General features: G+C 44.5%; 1 protein-coding gene across 1 annotated transcript in view; it reads right to left on the bottom strand.

The window, feature by feature from the left end:
- MYO7A (myosin VIIA) overlaps nt 1-18,831 on the bottom strand; it is a 189,692-nt gene that overhangs the window by 140,791 nt on the left and 30,070 nt on the right. Inside the window, exon 3 of the mRNA XM_084620894.1 lies at nt 4,359-4,416. The gene's annotated coding sequence lies outside the window, so the exon portion shown is untranslated. The remainder of the gene's footprint in view (nt 1-4,358; nt 4,417-18,831) is intronic.

Here is an 18,831-nt window from a genome sequence, read left to right as displayed (position 1 = left end):
TCCATTTCTCTGTACCAGATAAAACGACCTGAGATTGCATTGGTGCGGTACTGACTGAAAGGAAAGAGTGGCACTAGCTGAATTACACCACCTCTTCCTGAGGTGTCTAGATGTTTCTTGGAAGTCTCCTCAGGAAGCATGGATATAGCTTCATCCTGCTTTTTTTGTAACACTTCACAGGACCAGAGGGCATGGGAGCAAGTTACTTATAACAGGAAACTAGTGATCAGCAGGTAAAAGGAGTGTCTTACGGTTACTGCTGAGTGTGGGAGATTGGTAGGAGATTGTGACTGACGTATCATTGTGTACTGAAGACAATATGTGTGTGAATAGTCCTTGATGATAAACTGAAAGCTCCAATCTGCCTCTATTTCACTAATCCATTTTATGCCAAAAGCCAGGGATGAGAACACCATTCAATCCCAGACCCTTGGCTTTGGTATGCATATGTAGGGCAAAGGGGAAGAGGTTGATGTAGCTGGCTTGTCAAGAAAGGACAATCTGGTGGAGAATCTGTAGCTATGTAGTTAGGGTCTATTTAGTAGGTGCCCAGTACAAAATTCCCGGCCTTGTTCTTCACTGTGTACAAAAGGAGAGAGCCACGGAGAGAGATCGACATTTAGGGCCCCGTGCTGTCCTTTACGCTTAAAACAGTATGAGACAGAAGCACAGGCCACTCAAAACACAGGGCTCTTGAAGAAAGGCCCAGATTTCCAGGGCTTAGCTCTATGTCTGGATTTAAATCTATGTAACTGAGAGCAGAATCTTTCCATTTAATCTTAAGTGCCTATCACCCTGGTAACCAATGACCATGCAAAAATTAAAGGTACAGCACTGTGTGTGTGCCCTGCATGGCTGTTTTCTCACAGCCTCCCTTGGTTCTGGCATATGTACTTGATTTCCTGTGTCTGGTCAGCTTGGTTTTCTGCTTTCTTCTTTCCTTCTGCAAACTGGGGCCAGCACTAGGAGAAGGCCTTAACAAAGAGGAGCGGCTTCTATTTAGCTCTGAACAGTCCGAAAACAAGGGCATGAGAGGTAGGTTCAACTCTCATTGACATCTAAGAGGGTGGCAGAGGCTTACATCAGGCCTGAAATTTTGGTCCTGGGGAAAGAAAAATAATGCTCCTGAGCGAGCGCTGATTTTGTTGCATGTGTGGGTTTTTTAATGTTTCCTTGTTCGTTGGTCCGGCACAAGAATGGGAGTTAAATGGTGCCTGGACCCAGCTTCATGGTGTGATCATCTATAGGTCAGCGGGGATCCTTTGGGATGATTAGGCAACAGTCTCAATGCAAGGCAATGCTCTGGGAGTTAACCACTTACCACTATATGGGGTGTGTGTGTGTGTGTGTGTGTGTTGTGTAGGCTTGCATCCCTTTGGTTTTATTTCCAGATCTAAAAATGTAACTGCTTGAACTGAAACAGTACACACTGATGATGAGTCACTGATGTTCTGTGCAGCCAAACAAGCTCATTAGGTTACCAGCCAAGAATCTGGAAAGTCCCCTCTCTTTTTTCCCCCCTTTGTGTACCAAAAAGGAGTTGCCAGGACCAATTTGCCAGTGACTAAAGCTGACAAGTGAGGCTCCCAGCAGGCTCTGCTGCAGAACAATATTTCCTTTTCTTCTAATTTGCTGAGTGGAAGGCACAGAGAGCTACATATGAGCCCAATGCAGTTTCTCCTCATTTCTCAGAGCTACTTCTTCCCACCAAGAACTCAGCTCTCAAGGATCAGTTCCGCCAAGAAAGATCCAAGAATGGGCCCGTTTCTTACCTGTATCAGATTTGCACCAATGTAATTCCTTGATTCACACTAGTGTAAGTCAGAGGAGAATCAGGCCGTTAAAATGAAAGGAGCTGTACTGACTGACACCAGCTGGGGATCTGAGACTTTTTGTGCATTGAAGATGAGGGGGAGGGAATGCCATACACAAATTGTCTGCATTCAAGGGGAAAACACACACACACGAGAAACAACTCTGAAAAGCAGAAATGTCCAAACACTAACTTTTCAAGGAGCATCAAGAAGTGCACAGGTATATTTCTAAAAAACTTTGATCACACGCAACTTATTCTTGCTGGCAATAAGCAACCAGCCATAACCTGCAACTCTTCAGAGCCAGATATTAAAATGGAAACTGTTCAGATGTAAACCATTGGCCAGAACCTCAGCTGGTGTAAACTGACATACTTCCCTTAATTTCAGTGGAGCTGCACCAGTTTACATCAGGTTGAGGATCTGGCCCCATACATGTAACAATAAAGATGCATGCTCATGTTACCAATGCCCTTTTAGCTTATCACAATGGAAAGGATTTAAACTATTTGTGGGTTTTATTGTACTTCACTTATAATAAAGAGTAAAAATCAAAATAAGTATCCCTGTGTCTGTAGTCAATTACACACTGTGTGGTTCTCAAGTGTTACGTTTAGGTTTCAAGAACTTCGGAGAGAATGAAAATAAAATGTTTCTCCACATATTTTGTGGAGGTTCTCTTGAAAAAAATTAAACTGAGAAATGTTAGATTTTTGAAAACAAAGTTTAAATGTTTTTTTGTTTTCCACTGAAAAAAATGGAAATTTTTTCAACAAAACAAAACTGTCAGTTTTTTTTAAAAAGGGTCATTTTTCATAAAAATATATTTCAACAGAAAACATTCAACCAGCTCTAATTTCTTTTCATAAGGAGTGCACCCACTCCTTGCCCATGGAGAGATTTGCTTAAAGAAGGACTGAATAATAACTGAGTAAGGACTTCAGGCTTTTTTTTTTTTTTTTAAATCTTATTTTTTGATCTCTAGCTACTTTACAGTAACACTTGAAATGAATGGAAGCTTTACAAAGGCTTATACCAGAGCAGGCAGTGGGACTGTTAAAAATTATTTTTACACTAGAGATTTTGTAAGGTTTGCCATAGGCTAATGGTATTTGAATTATTAAATGATCATAGAATCATATCATTGTAGGCCTCGAAAGATCATCTAGTCCATTCCCCTGCACTCATGGCAGGACTAAGTATTATCTAGACCATCCCTGACAGGTGTTTGTCCAACCTGTTCTGAATAATTACCAATGACGGAGATTCTACTACCTCCCTAGGCAATTTATTCCACTGCTTAACCACGCTGACAGGAAGCTTTTCCTAATGTCCAACCTAAACTGCCACCACAGGAGGATTCCTCAGTCCACTCTAAGGCCACTTTAAATCTGCTTTGCACCATTGGAGAAGCACAGACAGACTGAATGGGGCTGAAGATCTGGCTCACTATGGACCTCAGAGTAAACTTTGATACAGTCTGACTACTTCTGTACAATGACTATGTGTGTTTCTACCAATATACAACCACAAAAGCTTTCAGCATTATAGTCTGAAGCAGGGATATTCTGATCTGAAATGCACTGTTCTTTAAAATCAGCGCCCAGTGTTGTTTTTATTTCCGCTGTCATTTTCTTTAGCGTCACTAATAAACCAGTCAAAGGCAAGTTTGCAGCGTTTGATGCTGATGAAAAAGGAAATTAATCCCTTATCTAATCTGGTGAGGCGCAGTCTGTTTATCTCATGGGTGATGCTCTTGGCAGCTCAGTTGAAGACTGCTGGATATGTCTGCTGCTCCGTTCGATCTTGGGTGTTCCTGACAAGCCAATTTTAGAAATACCTAGTCAATAGTGCCCAGCGTGCCAGATTCTGCTCTGGTGTAAAAAGACTTCACTGGAGTCACTCCACATGGCCACCGGGATAAGGGCTTGATTCTGCAAGGCACTGAGAATCCTGCTCCTGAGCCAGACAGAGCACATGCTTTGCTGGGGCAGGGCCAGAATGACGCTGTGCTGAAAGTTAAACACGTGCTTCAGTGCTTTGCCCAAGTGAGAGAGCAACTTTCGGGGCCACGTCCTAAATGAGAGCAGATTTTGACAGTCTCTGTTTCAGGAACTTCATTGATTCTTTTTAAAGACACCCATGGTTCCATTATACACAGCTAAAGCAGAACTTAAGTGAATATCAAGATCAAACATAGAGTGGATTATCCCTCGAAGAAAGACTATTTAAAAAATGTCCATATCAAACATCTGCAAGCAGCTCTCACCATGCATTCCTGTTTTGCCCTGGACAAGAAAATATAAGTAGTGCATTACATGAGGTAAAACTCTTTCCAGTTAATCTGGGCTATACAGTGCAATGATTTCCACTAAGCCAATCAAGGACTCAGGCTAACGGGCACAAGATGTGTATCTTTCGACTGTCCCTTATAAAGCGATAGAATAGGCTAAAAATAACCCAACCCCAAAACAGGCCTTTTGTAGCTAACAAAGTGGCATTTTAAAATGAGCAGCTCTAAAGTACAGGGAACAACTATCTTACCTGGCGTAGAATGACCATGGTTCCTACGTAAACACATCAGCAATTGCCACTAGTAGCCCTGAAACAGAAAAGAAATTGAGCATTGAGATGATTGACAAATTCTCTCACTCATAGCCTGATCTCAGGAATGATGTGATGGCTTAAGAGATATAACTCTTCAAAGGTGGGTTTTGGGAGCACTTACAAACAATAGATGGGACTGTAAAGTTAATGGCTTTATACCATTAGTTCCAGACAGCGAAAGATAATCCTCTAATACATCCACATTAATACCGACACATTGCTGAATTAGACAAGCTGGCCTCATAGGGTGATAAGAACAGATTCTTTTTGTTGATCTTTTTTGCAGAACATTTGAACATTTGTAAACTGAATCTTATAAAGTTAGCCAAAGAATAACTGAATAAAGACATTATGATTTATTATTTATTTGAATGGGGCCCCGTTGTGCAAGCTGCGATCCAAACCAGCAGAAGAAAGACGATCCCATCCCCATAGAACCCAAAGAATTTAGGCCAAGGTGAGGGCTGCTTGAAAGTTTTCCACTGAAACAGTTTTTCAATGGAAATTTGCATTTTTGGCTTAAAATACTTTGCAAAAATTATTTGCTTTTCTTAGAAAATGTTGACTTTTTGTTGTAAAAACAAACAGCTGAAAACCAAAACTTTTAATTCAGAAATGTCAAAATATTTCTTCATGATATTTTTGATCAAGATGAAATATTTTATTTTGGGTCTGCTTGACATTAAACCATATCCTCCTGAGACATCACAGGGCCTTGAGGGAGATGGCTGATCTGACACTTCCAAGAGCTACAGCAGTTGCCCATGTATACTCTAAATCACCTGCAGAAAGAAAGGATGGTCTAGTGGTAGGGTGATAGCAGGGGAGTTCTGGGTTCAATTCCTTGCTCCACCACAAACTTCCTGTGTGATCTTCAGTAGGTCTCTTTGTCCCTGAGGCCATCTGTAAAATGATGATAATTATAGCATTTTCCTACTTCACAGAGGCACTGTGAGGATAAATACATAGAAATAATTAGGTGTTCAGATACTGTTGTGATGGGAATTGTGTAAGTACTCACATGTTTTTTATGGAACGGCTGCCATATGAGGTGAGATTAGTAAGACTTGGACTTTTCAGCTTGGAAAAGAGATGACTAAGGGGGGATATGATAGAGGTTTATAAAATCATGACTGGTGTGGAGACAGTAAATAAGGAAGTGTTAGTTACTCCTTCTCATAACACAAGAACTAGGGGTCACCAAATGAAATTAATTGGCAGAAGGTTTAAAACAAACAAAAGGAAGTATTTTTTCACACAACGCACAGTCAACCTGTGGAACTGTTTGCCAGAGGATGTTGTGAAGGCCAAGACTATAACAGGGTTCAAAAAAGAACTAGATAAGTTAATGGAGGATAGGTCCATCAATGGCTATTAGCCAGGATGGGCGGGGATGGTGTCCCTAGCCTCTTTTTGCCAGAAGCTGGGAATGGGCGACAGGGGATGGATCACTTGATGATTACCTGTTCTGTTCATTCCCTCTGGGGCACCTGACATTGGCCACTGTTGGAAGACAGGATTCTGGGCTAGATGGACCTTTGGTCTGACCCAGTATGGCCGTTCTTATGTTTTGGAGAAAGAGCTCTACTACTTCAACCACCCAATGCAGGGAAACTCAAAAGAGTTTAAACAAAAGGCCTCTGTGCCAAACTGTGTCACAGGCAGCAGTCAAATCCAAGAAGATGGCTGCCATCTTTAGATTTTTTGAAAACCATTTTTGATAAAGGTGGTCAAGGCCAATACCATTCAGTGTGTACGTCAATGACCTACCAGCTACACTCTCACGCAAGTTTATCTATGCCGATGAGACCAAGCTCAGTCCTTCTCAGAAATTGACATGGTCTTGAACAAAGAAGCTCCTGGCAGATTATTGCAGTCAATAGTGCCTGCAGCTGACCGTTTCCAGTGTATTCCATCTGCACAATGCAAGCGCAAGCCACGAGTTAAACATTTTCCTCAACGGCCAACGCCTGCAGCATAATCCAAACCCATCTTTCCTCTGGTGTGACATTAGATGGGTCGTTAACGTACCGCAACCACTTGAGGAAGAGGGCAGCCAAAGTCAGCACTCAGAGCAACCTGCTCAGAAAATTGGCCGGTTCAACCTGGGGTGCAGGCGTCCAGACACTTAGATCATCAGCCCGTGCCCTCTGTTATTCAACAGCAGAGTACTGTGCTCCTGCCTGGTGTTGCTCGTCTCACACGAAGCTGGTCAATGTAGAGCTTAACAAAGCTATGCATATTGTTACCAGAACTTTACGGGCAACTCCGTTGCCATGGCTACTGATACTTGGTACCATAGCTCCGCCCCTCATTCACCATGGAAAGGCCTCTGTCAAGTTGGTGGCTAAGATTTGTGAGAATAGTGACCTGCCATTGTACGCAGACCTCTTCTACCACCCACCAGCTCGCCTGTCTTCTAGATGTTCTTTGTGGTTACTTATACCACCATAGGACATGATGGTGGAATCTGGTTGACGCAACGAGTGGTCAGTAATAACAGTCATTAATCACTCTCTCATCACTGACCCAACCATCTGTCCACCAGGTTTTGATTTGCCAAGGCACCTGTGGTCATCACTGAACCGGTTTGGAACAGGACAGGGCAGCTGTGTGGCCAATCTCTTTAAAAGGAGTTTTTCTAATGACCCGGTCAACTTCAGACTATGTCACATTTCCTTGTTGAGTACCCACTGACTTATTTTGATGGTAGGCTACCGGCTCTCCACCTAGCTGATGAAGTCACCATTAAATGGCTGGGCACATTGTGCATACGTCGATGATGATCGTCACAGTGCCTAACGGAAGTTGTAGTTTTGGTGCCTCATGCCCCCATTCTCCTTTATGGGCAGGGCTCACTGGTTAGACTACATCTCCCATGATGCACCACAGCCATATGACTCACATGACACACTGAGATGGGTCCACAAGAGGGGAGGTCATGGTGCATCATGGGAGATGTAGGCTGGCCAGGGAACCTGGACCATCAGGGAGAACAGGGGCATGCGACATGTGAACTACAACTCCCATGAGGAACTGAAGAAGTACAAGCAGACACAGTTTAATCTGAAATTGACACAAAACATTTAAATTTGGTTTGTCAAACCAAACTATTTTGATTCCGGGCAATCCGACCCAAAACCAAACATTTTGTTTCAATTTTCCTCATGGAAACTTTCAGTTTTCAGATGAATTTTTTCAGCGTTTGAGTTTTCAATAAAAAGACATTTTCCAGGAAAGTTTTAGACAATAATAATATTTTTTCTTCTTTTCCAACTAGCTGTGATCATGATGTTATAGAAGGATACAGAAACTAGCGGTGGGGGATTCAGCCTTAAAACAGTAAGGCATATACTGTTGTATGTGTATCTAATATAATTTTCTCTGGATACCTCAAACAATCATTTGCTTCTACAGCAATCATCACACGACTAAAATAAGAAGTTCAGTAGCTCATGATTTAGGTCTTGTCTACACCGGGATTAGCACCAATTTTAGCCATTGGCGGTAGCAATCTATGAAGTTTAACAATCCTAGTGTAGACAAAGAAAGCTGCCATTTGAACTAGTGGAGTCTGAAACTGAGATTAACTCAAATTATATAAATCATGGTTTTCACATTCATAGATTTTAAAAGCCTGAAGGGACCATTATGATCATCTAGTCTGACCTCCGACATAACACAGACCACAAAATTTCACCCAGTAACTCCTGCACAAAACCTATAATTTCTGGTTCAGCTAAAGTGTATCTTTTAGAAAGACACCCAGTCTGGATTTAAAGACTTCAAGTGAAAGAGAATTCCTAGGTAATTTGTCCCAGTGGTTAATTACCCTTACTGTTAAAAATATGTGCCTTATTTCTAGTCTGCATTTGTTTAGTTTCAGCTTCTAACAACTGGATTTTGTTATACTTTTGTCTGCTAGATTAAAGAGCCCTCCACTACCAGAAATGTTTTCCCTCTATAGACCATGATCAAGTCCCCTTTTAACCTTATGTTGATAAACTAAGAAAAAGTACAGAGAAGGGCAACAAAAATGAGTATGAGTATGGAACAGCTTCCATATGAGGAGAGATTAAAAAGCCAGGGACCGTTCAGCTTGGAAAAGACACGACAGAAGGGGAAATGAGAGAGGTCTATAAAATCTGAACGGTGTGGAGAAAGTGAATAAGGGTTAAATGAACTATGGGTCATGGGGTGAAATTAATAGGCAGCAGGTTTAAAACAAGCATAAGGAAGCATTTCTTCGTACAATGCACAGTCAACCTGGGGAACTCATTGCCAGAAGGTGTTGTGAAGGTGAAAAATATAACTAGGTTAAAAAAAGAATTAAATGAGTTCATGAAGGATAGGTCCATCAGTGGCTATTATCCAAGATGGTAAGGGACTCAACCCCATGCCTTCGTGTCCCTAAACCTCTGTCTGCTAGAAGCTGGGACTGAATGACAGGGGATGGATCACTTTGTAAATTGCCCTGTTCTGTTCACTCCCTCTGAAGCATCCGGCACAAGCCACTGTTGGAAGACAGGATACCCATTAGTCTGACCCAGTATGGCTGTTCTTATTCCACTTGTTTGGTCACTTGACCTCAATTCCTTGTGATAGCTCTGTAGTGAGCCCTTTCCAATGTGTCAAAGTCTTTTTAAAGTGTGGGCATTAGTTGTCCCTATCTACACTTGGAGTTTGCACTGATGCCTGGCTAACTATGGCTGAAATCCCCAGTATAGACCAAGCCACAGACCAGGTCCAGTAAGTGCCCTCATTCAAAAGCTTTTTAAACAGTTCTACCAGTATGCTCATAGGAGATGTCTTTCAAACCAGTAAGAGCTTTAAATCCATAGACATTTTAGGCCCAATTTTCAGGTTTGTAGCACTTGGCATAAGAGCCAATGGAGTGGAATAGGACACCTTACACATCCCTAATTCTGGGATTCGGGAAGGACCAGTTCAGCCCACTGCATGACCTGGAACAGTTGCATCCAGCTGCCAACAGCCAGCCCATATTTGGGGCTGAAGATCTGGTCCTTTAAATGCAACTCATTCTGCTTTAAGGGATCCTGGGCTGGATTTGTTAACAGCAGATAGGTACTGTGCCATTCCTTAAGCATTAATGCAGGGCACTTCCTGGGCATAAATGAACAGCTGTGAGCAGCTGGCATTCTAAGAGCAGCGAAGGGATCCCAGACACCTTCAGGAAATGATTGCAGCCAAAATCGTCATAAATATGAACAGACAGTGGAAAAATCCATAACTGGAGGCATTTTTGTAATGGGTCAGGCCAGTTTCAGTTGTGTACAGAGCAGCTCAAGAGAGCTATGATGGGAGGCAGTGCTGTCCTGGCTCTGCCACTGGCCTGCTGTGACAAGTCAGTTCACCTTTCTGTGCCTCAGTTTCCCCGTCCATAAAATGAGGATAGTGACACTCACGTTTACAGAATGACTAAGTTGCACAGATGAAAAGTGCTACATAGGATGATTATTGCCCAGCTCATTAACCAGTCAGATTGCTTGCATTATCTTGCCTCATCACACCATGCTCATTGTTACATGATAAGGGTCTGGCACAGTGCCGACAGAGACACAGCCTTCGTGTTATAAGCAACAGGCTCGGAACACAGTTTCCAGAACACTCCTAGATCCATAGGCTCAGAGATCAGTAAAGTTGCTTCAATCTTTCATCCCTTCCAAAGCAGACAAAGTGAGTCCCATGCAGGTCACTCTGTGATGTCCTTTCAGACGATACCGTACACAGCGATTCTCTCCACTCAGCATGTCATATAGTGCTTGTTGCTAGTTTTGGTGGCCCCCATCCCCATTGTCCTTGGCCAGAAATTCTGCTGCTCCCACTCTTATTCAGTGTGCTGCGAGACAGCTGGCTTATGTATGTAGGATCTGACTGTGCCTCCTACAATGAGAAAACCTAAGTGGGGAGGGACAGGAACCCTTGTGGGCTTCCTGGGGGAGGGGGGAGAGGGAGTGGGGAAAGGATTGAGATTGCACTGCGCAACCCCACATGGATAAGGGATTTGTCAATACACAAACCCATCCATGGGAAGAGTCCATGCCTATGTACTGGCTCCTTCCCCATTGTTGCCCTGTCCCAGTTCATTGATAATGCCACTTGCTCCAGCCCCCTCCTACCCGTGGAGCCCAGGACCAAAGAGCCCAGCTGTCTTCGGGAAGCCCTGTAAGATTCATCTATATGCCCAGGTTTTTCCATAAATTCCAGCTCACTTTCCCTGATCGTCTCCTGGCAGCATCCTCCTCATCGCTACTCTTCTAGAATCCTGGTGTGGAGTGGGGAGAATCAGACACTGATTTATTGCTCCTGGAGAGAAACATTGACTGAGGCTCCGCTTGGTGTGCATTCAAAACAGGAAGCCAATAGGCCAGATCCACTCCTGCAGAGTGGGGTGGGGTGTACAAATTACACAGCCACACCCCAGCAGGAAGGACGCAGAGTACAAAGTCAAGCTCTGCTCCATTCACCAACTTTTGAATGTTATCAGGTAGCTGGAGTGCTAATGATGCACAAATGTCCAGATTTATTGATAACTGGCCTGGAGGCAGACAACAGGGCAAGGTGCTGCTTAGTAGGAAGTGCCAGTGAGCTACAGAGAGAGAGGTTTTGTAATCATCACGACAATTGTTCACTGTGGTAGGCAAGTAGATATTCAGCTCACTGATTTGTTACAGTTCCTTTGGGACAGGTGTATCCTGCACACCTCTTGTAGGCAGGATAAAACAGGGAGGCTGAGGAGTGAGGACTTGATTCTGCATTGCCTTGCACCTTGTACAGTTATTTACAGCTGGACAAAGTGGGTGTACAGAGGCTAGGTAGTGTTATAAACTCCAATTTGTAGAGGTGTAAATGATCACACAAGCGGAAAGGCTATGGGGATCAGGCTGTGAACAAGTACTGGGACGGGATTACTACATGTCAGCCTGACATTGATCTCAGGCAAGATAATGGAGCAGCTGATGAAAGGAGGGGGGTGTAATTAATGCAAATCATTATGGAAAATAGAGCCTGTCAAACTACACTGATACCTTTTATGAGATTACAAGTTTGGTTGATTATGTCAACACTATTACCTTCAAGAAATCTAAGTATATAAAGGCATCCAACTTTGTACCATACAACACTTTGATTAAAAAACTAGAACAGTATGAACTTAACCTGGCACACATTAAATAGATTAAAAACTGGCTAACTGATAGGTCTCAAAATGTATTTGTAAATAGGGAGTTGTCATCAAGTGGGTGTGTTTCTAGTGGGGTCCCACAGGAATCAGTTCTTGGCCCTACTCTATTTAACATGTTTAATCAATGACCAAGAAGAAAACCTAGACTCTTCACTTATAAAGTCTGCAGATGACATAAAAATTGGGGGAGTGGTAAGTAACAAAGAGGACAGGGAACTGATTCAGAGCGATCTGGGTCCCTTGGTAAATGGGGTGCAAGCAAACAATGTGTGTTTTAATATGACTAAATGTAAATGTCTACATCCAGAACAAAGATTGTAGGCCATACTTACAGAATGTGGGACTCTATTCTGGGAAGCAGTGACTCTGAAAAAGATTTGGGGGTTGTGGTGGATAATCAGCTGAACATGAGCTCCCGGTGTGATGCTGGTCAAAAGACCTAATGCCATCCTGGGATGCATAAACAGGGGAATCTCGAGTAGGAGCAGAGAGGTTATTTCACCTCTGTATTTGGCACTTGTGTAACTGCTGGAATCCTGCGTCCAGTTCTGGTGTCCACAATTCAGAAAGGATGCTGATAAATTGGAGAGGGACCAGAGAAAAGCTCTGAAAGTGATTAAAGGATTAGAAACCTGCCTTCTAGCAATAGACTCAAGGAGCTCAATCTATTTAGCTTAATAAAGAGAAGGTTAAGAGGTGGTGATTACAGTCTATAAGTATCTACATGGGGAGCAAATATTTAATAATGGGCTCTTCAATCTAGCAGACAAAGATATAACACGATCCAATGACTGGAAGTTGAAGCTAGACAAATTCAGACTGGAAATAAGAGGTCAATTTTTTTAACAGTGAGGGTAATTAACCGTTGGAACAATTTACCAATTGTTGGCAGATTCTCCAACACTGACAATTTGGAAATCAAGATCGGATGTTTTTCTAGAAGATCTGCTGTAGGAATTACTTTGGGACAGTTCTGTGGCCTGTGCTATATAGGAGGTCAGACGAGCTGATCACAGCGCTACCTTCTTGCCTTGGTATCTATCCTCTCAACTCCTAGGTCAAGACAGAGGCACATTAGCAGGGCCATGCTGAGAAGCTCACACTGCCACTGCCCATGCTGAACCTGTTCTCCGCCCTTTAGTCTCTAAGGCTGACAACTTGGCGTTTTTCACCAGCACTAAATCCTCTCAACTGTCTGCAGCTGAAAATACATATCCTGGGACCAAGGCGTGATCAGTCCTTTGATATATGTACTCTCCATTGGTTTGATCCTCCACCTCCTTGCAACTTGTGGTCACGTACATGTGTCAACCTCTTGATACCTTCACTGTCCCAGCGCTCCTAGCACTCATTTATATTGCAGCTGGGGGGGAGAACGGGAGGCTACCCCAATGACTCTTCAGCTGAGTTAGACTCGAGAGTGACAGCTGGGCATGTTTACCTTATTGGTTCTTAAAACATAATGACCGATTAAAAACCAACAGGGCTGTAGTGCAAATACAGAAAACATAAGAAACATGGACAAAGCTCTACACTGGGTGTGAAAAGCATGGGTTTTCTACTGTAATCTCTCTCAGCTGGCAGTCTCTGAAATCAGTTCATGAAAGACAGATGGAGAACAATCACCTGACAGGCCATACTGCTTCTGGAATCACTCCAGCAAGCTAATGCTCAGGAGCACATGCTAATTAACCACTGGTTAGGAGAAATTCCAGTCTTTAATTCTAAGCACAAATTCTATTCTTCTCTCCTGAGGCTTCAAGTTTCAACTAATTTCTCATCTAAAAATGAATTTGAAGAATCCGATTATCTTAAGGAGGAGTTGCATTTTCATACAAGGGCATTCATTAAAAGTGTAATTATACTTAATATAGCACAGCATACAGAACATCCTTTGGATGGCATTCTTGGTGACCTAACAAGCTGTGAACGGTCAATCAGCATATTCACCATCTTAGATATAGCCCCAAAACAGTCTAGCAGAGAGAGATTAAATACACTGACGCTCTCTGCACATTATCACACTCACCCAGTATCCTCAAAAGGAGAGATTGGGCTGTGGTTAGAGGGTTTCCAATGTATTTTAGTGTTTACCTGAAAAACTACATTAGGAAACCTCAGAAATGGAGGTTGTTCGTAACTCTGCAATGTCCGTAACGCTGAACAAAACATTACAGTGGTTCTTTCAAAAGTTCACAGCTGAACATTGACTTAAAATACAGCTTTGAAACTTTACTATGCAGAAGAAAAATGGCCTTCCCTTTTATTGTTTTAGTAGTTTACGTTTAACACAGTACTATACTGTATTTGCTTCTTCTTTTTTTTTTTTTTTTTGGTCTCTGCTGCTGCCTGAGGGTATGTCTACACTATGAAATTAGGTCGAATTTATAGAAGTCAGTTTTGTAGAAAGCGTTTTTATACAGTCGATTGTGTGTGTCCCCACACAAACGCTCGGAGTGCATGTAGTCGGTGGAGTGCGTCCACAGTACCGAGGCAACCGTCGACTTCCGGAGCATTGCACTGTGGGTAACTATCCCACAGTTCCCGCAGTCTCCACCGCCCATTTGAATTCTGGGTAGAAATCCCAGTGCCTGATGGGGCTAAAACATTGTCGTGGGTGGTTCTGGGTACATATTGTCAGGCCCCCCTTCCCTCCCTCCTTCCGTGAAAGCAACGGCAGACAATCGTTTTGCACCTTTCTTCTTGAGTTACCTGTGCAGATGCCATACCACGGCAAGCATGGAGCCTGCTCAGCTCACCGTCACCGTATGTCTCCTGGGTGCTGGCAGATGTGGTACTGCATTGCTACACAGCAGCAGCTCATTGCCTTTTGGCAGCAGACAGTGCAGTATGACTGGTAGTCATCATCGATGTAGTCCTGGGTGCTCTTTTAACCTACCTCGATGAGGTCAGGAGCACCTGGGCAAACATGGGAGTGACTCAGCCAGGTCATTGCCCTTTTAATTTTCATCTCATGGCAATTGAGTCCTACCGGCAGTGCACAGTCTTTTAATCAGCAGCCAGCAGAAGACGATGGCCAGCAGTCATACTGCACCGTCTTCTGCCGAGCACCCAGGAGATGACGATGGCTAGCGGTCGTACTGCACAGTCTGAGGCCAGCAAGATGTATAAAGATAGATGAAGTGGCTCAAAACAAGAAATAGACCAGATTTGTTTTGTATTCATTTTCTCCTCCCTCCCTCTGTGAAATCAATGGCCTGCTAAACCCGGTTTTGAGTTCTATCCTTGAGGTTTTGAGTTCTATCCTTGAGGGGGCCATTCTGTTTCTTGCAAAGCCACTCCCTTTGTTGATTTTAATTCCCTGTAAGCCAACCCTGTAAGCCATGTCGTCAGTCGCCCCTCCCTCCGTCAGAGCAACGGCAGACAATCGTTCCTCGCCTTTTTTCTGTGCGGACGCCATACCACGGCAAGCATGGAGGCCACTCAGCTCACTTTGGCAGTTAGGAGCACATTAAACACCACACGCGTTATCCAGCAGCATATGCAGCACCAGAACCTGGCAAAGCGATACCGGGCGAGGAGGCGACGTCAGCACGGTGACGAGAGTGATGAGGACATGGACACAGACTTCTCTCAAAGCACGGGCCCCGGCAATGTGAGCATCATGGTGCTAATGGGGCAGGTTCATGCTGTGGAACGCTGATTCTGGGCCCAGGAAACAAGCACAGACTGGTGGGACCGCATAGTGTTGCAGGTCTGGGACGATTCCCAGTGGCTGCGAAACTTTTGCATGCTTAAGGCCACTTTCATGGAACTTTGTGACTTGCTTTCCCCTGCCCTGAGGCGCAAGAATACCCTCACAGCCCTCACAGTTGAGAAGCGAGTGGCGATAGCCCTGTGGAAGCTTGCAATGCCAGACAGCTACCGGTCAGTCAGGAATCAATTTGGAGTGGGCAAATCTACTGTGGGGGCTGCTGTGATGCAAGTAGCCAACGCAATCAAAGATCTGCTGATATCAAGGGTAGTGACCCTGGGAAATGTGCAGGTCATAGTGGATGGCTTTGGTGCAATGGGATTCCCTAACTGTGGTGGGGCCATAGACGGAACCCATATCCCTATCTTGGCACCGGAGCACCAAGCCGGCGAGTACATAAACCGCAAGGGGTACTTTTCAATAGTGCTGCAAGCACTGGTGGATCACAAGGGACGTTTCACCAACATCAAAGGGGAAAGGAGTCCAGGAGAGCTGGCTGTATTTCAAGGAATCCCTGTTGAGGTTACAGGGACAAACCATCCCGATGAGTCGAAAGAATAGTAAATATGGCAGGCGACCAGCTTGGCTTAATGGTGAAATCCTAGCGGATCTTAAACATAAAAAAGAAGCTTACAAGAAGTGGAAGGTTGGACATATGACCAGGGAAGAGTATAAAAATATTGCTCGGGCATGTAGGAATGATATCAGGAGGGCCAAATCGCACCTGGGGCTGCAGCTAGCAAGAGATGTCAAGAGTAACAAGAAGGGTTTCTTCAGGTATGTTGGCAACAAGAAGAAAGCCAAGGAAAGTGTGGGCCCCTTACTGAATGAGGGAGGCAACCTAGTGACGGAGGATGTGGAAAAAGCTAATGTACTCAATGCTTTTTTTGCCTCTGTTTTCACTAACAAGGTCAGCTCCCAGACTGCTGCGCTGGGCATCACAAAATGGGGAAGAGATGGCCAGCCCTCTGTGGAGATAGAGGTGGTTAGGGACTATTTAGAAAAGCTGGACGTGCACAAGTCCATGGGGCCGGACGAGTTGCATCCGAGAGTGCTGAAGGAATTGGCGGCTGTGATTGCAGAGCCATTGGCCATTATCTTTGAAAACTCGTGGCGAACGGGGGAAGTCCCGGATGACTAGAAAAAGGCTAATGTAGTGCCAATCTTTAAAAAAGGGAAGAAGGAGGATCCAGGAAACTACAGGCCAGTCAGCCTCACCTCAGTCCCTGGAAAAATCATGGAGCAGGTGCTCAAAGAATCAATCCTGAAGCACTTGCATGAGAGGAAAGTGATCAGGAACAACCAGCATGGATTCACCAAGGGAAGGTCATGCCTGACTAATCTAATTGCCTTTTATGATGAGATTACTGGTTCTGTGGATGAAGGGAAAGCAGTGGATGTATTGTTTCTTGACTTTAGCAAAGCTTTTGACACGGTCTCCCACAGTATTCTTGTCAGCAAGTTAAGGAAGTATGGGCTGGATGAATGCACTATAAGGTGGGTAGAAAGCTGGCTAGATTGTCGGGCTCAACGGGTAGTGATCAATGGCTCCATGTCTAGTTGGCAGCCGGTATCAAGTGGAGTGCCCCAAGGGTCGGTCCTGGGGCCGGTTTTGTTCAATATCTTCATAAATGATCTGGAGGATGGTGTGGATTGCACTCTCAGCAAATTTGCGGATGATACTAAACTGGGAGGAGTGGTAGATACGCTGGAGGGGAGGGATAGGATACAGAAGGACCTAGACAAATTGGAGGATTGGGCCAAAAGAAATCTGATGAGGTTCAATAAGGATAAGTGCAGGGTCCTGCACTTAGGATGGAAGAATCCAATGCACCGCTACAGACTAGGGACCGAATGGCTAGGCAGCAGTTCTGCGGAAAAGGACCTAGGGGTGACAGTGGACGAGAAGCTGGATATGAGTCAGCAGTGTGCCCTTGTTGCCAAGAAGGCCAATGGCATTTTGGGATGTATAAGTAGGGGCATAGCGAGCAGATCGAGGGACGTGATCGTTCCCCTCTATTCGACATTGGTGAGGCCTCATCTGGAGTACTGTGTCCAGTTTTGGGCCCCACACTACAAGAAGGATGTGGATAAATTGGAGAGTCCAGCGAAGGGCAACAAAAATGATTAGGGGTCTAGAACACATGACTTATGAGGAGAGGCTGAGGGAGCTGGGATTGTTTAGCCTGCAGAAGAGAAGAATGAGGGGGGATTTGATAGCTGCTTTCAACTACCTGAAAGGGGGTTCCAAAGAGGATGGTTCTAGACTGTTTTCAATGGTAGCAGATGACAGAACGAGGAGTAATGGTCTCAAGTTGCAGTGGGGGAGGTTTAGATTGGATATTAGGAAAAACTTTTTCACTAAGAGGGTGGTGAAACACTGGAATGCGTTACCTAGGGAGGTGGTAGAATCTCCTTCCTTAGAGGTTTTTAAGGTCAGGCTTGACAAAGCCCTGGCTGGGATGATTTAACTGGGAATTGGTCCTGCTTCAAGCAGGGGGTTGGACTAGATGACCTTCAGGGGTCCCTTCCAACCCTGATATTCTATGATCAGCGTGGGATGGCTGGGAAAGGTACATGACACTCACATCTTCAGGAACTCTGGTCTGTTTCAAAAGCTGCAGGAAGGGACTTTCTTCCCAGACCAGAAAATAACCGTTGGGGATGTTGAAATGCCTATAGTTATCCTTGGGGACCCAGCCTACCCCTTAATGCCATGGCTCATGAAGCCCTACACAGGCACCCTGGACAGTAGGCAGGAGCTTTTCAACTGCAGGCTGAGCAAGTGCAGAATGGTGGTAGAATGTGCATTTGGATGTTTAAAAGCATGCTGGTGCAGATTACTCACTCGGTTAGACCTCAGCAAAACGAATATTCCCACCGTTATTACTGCTTGCTGTGCTCTCCACAATATCTGTGAGAGCAAGGGGGAGATGTTTATAGCGGGGTGGGAGTTTGAGGCAAATCGCCTGGCAGCTGGTTACGCACAGCCAGACACCAGGGCGGTTAGAAGAGCACAGGAGGGCGCAGTACGCATCAGAGAAGCTTTGAAAACCAGTTTCATGACTGGCCAGGCTACGGTGTAAAAGTTCTGTTTGTTTCTCCTTGATGAAGCCTCCCGCCCCTTGGTTCACTCTACTTCCCTGTAAGCTACCCACCCCCTCCTCCTCCCTTCGATCACCGCTTGCAGAGGCAATAAAGTCATTGTTGCTTCACACATTCATATATTCTTTATTAATTCATCACACAAATAGGGGGATAACTACCAAGGTAGCCCAGGAGGGGTGGTGGAAGAGGGAAGGACAAGGCCACACAGCATTTTAAAAGTTTAAAACTTTAAAACTTATTGAATGCCAGCCTTCTGTTGCTTGGGCAATCCTCTGGGGTGGAGTGGCTGGTTGGCCGGAGGCCCCCCCATCGTGTTCTTGGGCGTCTGGGTGTGGAGGCTATGGAACTTGGGGAGGGGGGCGGTTGGTTACACAGGGGCGGTA

This window comes from Lepidochelys olivacea (assembly GCF_965140295.1).
Source record: "Lepidochelys olivacea isolate rLepOli2 genome assembly, chromosome: 1".
Classification (NCBI taxonomy): domain Eukaryota; kingdom Metazoa; phylum Chordata; order Testudines; family Cheloniidae; genus Lepidochelys; species Lepidochelys olivacea.
Note: the sequence above shows the minus strand (reverse complement) of the source record. Positions and strands in the feature narration are given on the sequence as shown.